The following is a 3,651-nucleotide window of genomic DNA, read 5'->3' on the forward strand; positions in this document are numbered from 1 at the left end:
GAGGAAGATCCAATTTTGAAACGTTGTTATATAATCCGGAGACGACGTTGATGATGTATCTTTGATTATGTATGTTTGTTCTAGGATTTTCTTATGATTTGTAGGAATTTAGACTGTAATACACAGGAAGCATTTTTTGCAAGTCTTGTTGACTGCTTGGTTTGTGGGTCAGACTCTCACGACTGGTCTTCTTTATACTTGTTCTCTGGTTCAGTATAAGGCAGCTTCATGTGTTGAAGTGAGGATAAAATCATTTCCCATACTACAGTTGTCAAGAGTAAGTGGAGGACATGCAAGAAACTCAAAGGGGATAGGAAAAGAAGTGCACTAATATTATTATTTAACAACCGACTGAGGCAGATTGTGTAAAACCGTCATTCATTCTGTTTCATGCAGAACAATCCCATTTAGAATTGATGTCCCAGTCTCAATACAGCACCAGACATAATAAAGCTAATCAAAAGCTGCAATCCTGACAGTATCTTGGATACAACCCAAACTTTTAAAAAATAATGTCGCTGTAGCAGTGTCAACTTAAGGTCATGCCTACTACTCAAGATAAAGGTCTTGTCGTCCTAGTGGACAGCAGCTCAACGGAAAAGGCAAATTCCAAGCAGGGGATTATTAGGAAAGAAACTGACAATAAAAATGCCAATATTATAATTAAGATAGATCAAGATGGGTAGCCATGTTAGTCTGTCTGTAGTGGAAGAAAAAAAATCTAGTAGCACCTTAAAGACTAAACAGAATTTATGGCAGGGTACACAGTTTCGTGAGTTACTGTTCACTTCTTCAGATAGCTGTTAGTTTTTAAGGTGCTACTGGACTCTTGGCTCTTTTCTAATCTTAGAATGCCCCTGTATAGATCTATGGTGTGGCTTCATTAAGAATACTGTGTGCAGTTATGGTCACCATATCTCAAAAATATTGAAGAGATGGGGAAAGTACAGAAGGTGGCAACAAGATTAAGGGGCTGGAGGTCTTGATTTATGAGGAGAGGCTGAAGGGTATGTGACTTTTCAGCTTACAAAAGAGACGATGGGGAGGCATGATAAAAGGTGTATGCAATTGTGCAGGAGGCAGAGAGTGGGTGGAGAGAGCCTTTTCTTCCTCTGCCATGATACTAAAACGCAGGGGACACCCCACTATGGCTTTAAGCCCAGATGGCTAAATGGAACCTCCATGTTCAGGGGCAGCAATACCCCGAATACGAATTCTGGCGTGCAAGAACACCAAGAGGCAAAGCCACTTCAGGCTCCCCCACACTCCTTCCCCCTAGTAAATCCACAGTTTGAGAGTACTGAAATCAAAATCTTGGCCGGGGTTATCCACTGGTAAATATCAGGCCAGCTTGCACAGGCAGTCACTCTTTCGCAGGGGTGATTTTGGGGAAGGTGCAACACGACCAGTAACTGATACCCGGGGAATGAAATGAAAAGTCCCCTTTTCTGGCACCTGTCCCCGCTGTACGGCTAAAAGTAACTAACCAGAGCTTCCAAGCACAAAAACACCCCCACCCCCCGAAAGAAAGGGCAAGATTTGAGTCCAGGAGCACCCCAAAAGCGTGCAAGCTTTCAAGCCCTCCAGAAAGGCTCGTCCGGCTGGATATTCAAAACAAAAACAAACGAAACGTAGAAAAGGGAGATGTTTCAAGGCACCGTCTTAAGAAGTCCCCTTTTCTCTGCCTCCTGGGAAATGGGAATGGCAGGCTGGATTAGGCTGCACCCACGGCATTCTGGGAAGAAGAAGCCAACAAAAACATGGGCGCCCTCCAACTGTAAATACAAAGTCGTTTTATCGTCCCTCTGAGGCTCGCAAACCCACAAAAGGCCCTTAAGAGGCCGGGAGGAAAGGACGCACATCGGAGCTCTACCTTCTGCGCCCCTGAAGATTCTCCGTGCGGTGGTCCCGTGCAGAAATTCTGCAGCCTCCTGCCGATGGCTTTCGTGAGGCTGGCTTGGACCGGAGGAATTCTCTGCAGAGGTTTGCACTACGAGGCTAGGCTGTCTCTCGTCTTTCCTCTTCCGACCGGCTCAAGCCCCGTGTTCCTAAAGGTAGACCGATTCCTCCCCCGGCTGCAACCGATCAGCGAGCCCCGTAAACAACAACCACGCAAGGAAAGGAAGAAGCAAAACTCTCTTTACCTGCAGCAGCAGATCAGTCAGGTGCGCTGAGAAGAAGAGGCGAGGCGGAGGAAGAAGAAGCCGGTCGGGAAACGGAATCCCCCGCGGGGCGGCTGGAGACACGGTTCAGGGGCAGGACGTCACTCCGCCCTTCCCTCTCCCTTCTCTTTTAGGAAATCTGTTCTTGGCTTGGATCTCCCTACTGCTGTCGGGAACGTTCACCTGAATGTCTCGATCTCGACTTGTCTCTGTCCCGGTAATGTGGTGAGAAGCTCTGAGTTGGTGAGGTCTTAGAAATAGAAAGCAACAGTCCAAACTGTTTTGTGCTAACGATTTACATTTATTTACACAATTCACGCTAAGCTGGTGTATATGCACTGACAAAGTGCTTCTGCCTTTGAGAGCAGAGAGAAACAGTACAGTATATTCACAGATACATACAGTTCAGCAGTGAACCAATCAGCATTCAGTGCTGAGTTATTATGCACAGGAATTCTTGCTCTGGTCAGAACCGGTATGACCTACATAATGCAGCTGTCATGAACTGTCAGATCACCAGCCTGATGTGTTACCAAGCAGCACTCATATGTGAAAAGTGAAAAATACTGAGTTTGACACGTAGCATAGTGATCAGCTCATAGTTTATTATACTCCAAAACCAAAGATGATCTGGCCGGTCTTCCACTGGCTTATATCCGTGCACACACACACACACACACACACCACTCCCAGTGATAGGTTCTATTTACACTACCCAGTCCCCATAGGTCCATCCTAGGATCCGCATGAGCCCATTGGTCTGCGTCGGGATCCTACCTGTTTATTGTTCCAGACCCAAAGGTCTGTTTGACCGCATGGCCTTGCTAGCGCTGGCGTTGCTCTCTTAATACATAACAAAAGAAAAAAGGACGATTTATGCCACATACACCCAGACAACACTATCACTGGACCCAACAACACCATCTCAGGTGCATTCACTTGCTCATCTCCTAACGTTGTATATGTTATTAAATGCCAACAATGCCCTTCAGTTCTCTACACAGGGCAAACAGGGCAAACTTTATACCAAAGGATAAATGGACAGAAATCTGACTTCAAGAATCACAAAACTGAGAAACCTGAAGGAGAACATTTCAGCCTCCCAGGGCTCTCAGTGGGGGACCTCAAAGTCGCTGTTCTATTGCAAAGGAATTTCAGGAACAGACTGGAATGGAAGACTGCTGAATTCCAAGTTATTACAACACTCAGGACAATGAAACCCCCAGGGCTTAACAGAGATAAGGTTCTTATCTCAATATACATGCTAAGTCACTCAGTTCTCACTTATACCCAGAATTAAACTTTGTTGGTCTTAGTCCTGGATTCAAACTTAGTTCTTACACCTGTTTGTTAAATCTTCTATCTGTATGTTAATGTGTTGCTTTTCACAGGTCTTACCCATTGCTTTAATCCAATCTCAGCTATTATTGCTCAGTTACTTATGCAAATAGTCCTTCCTCGCAACTAACCCCCCTCTACCTAGATGTAA

The 3,651-nt window shown here is 45.4% G+C and overlaps 1 protein-coding gene across 1 annotated transcript in view; it reads right to left on the reverse strand.

Annotated features, from left to right (window-relative positions):
• Positions 1–1,918, reverse strand: part of LOC107114981 (zinc finger protein 557-like) — a gene marked incomplete at its 3' end in the record, with an annotated part of 4,918 nt that extends 3,000 nt beyond the window's left edge. The window contains exon 1 of the mRNA XM_015416590.1: positions 1,874–1,918. The remainder of the gene's footprint in view (positions 1–1,873) is intronic.
• Positions 1,919–3,651: the final 1,733 nt, after the last annotated feature.

Source organism: Gekko japonicus, unplaced genomic scaffold, assembly GCF_001447785.1.
Source record: "Gekko japonicus isolate JY-2015 unplaced genomic scaffold, Gekko_japonicus_V1.1 scaffold4090, whole genome shotgun sequence".
Taxonomy (NCBI): Eukaryota; Metazoa; Chordata; class Lepidosauria; order Squamata; family Gekkonidae; genus Gekko; species Gekko japonicus.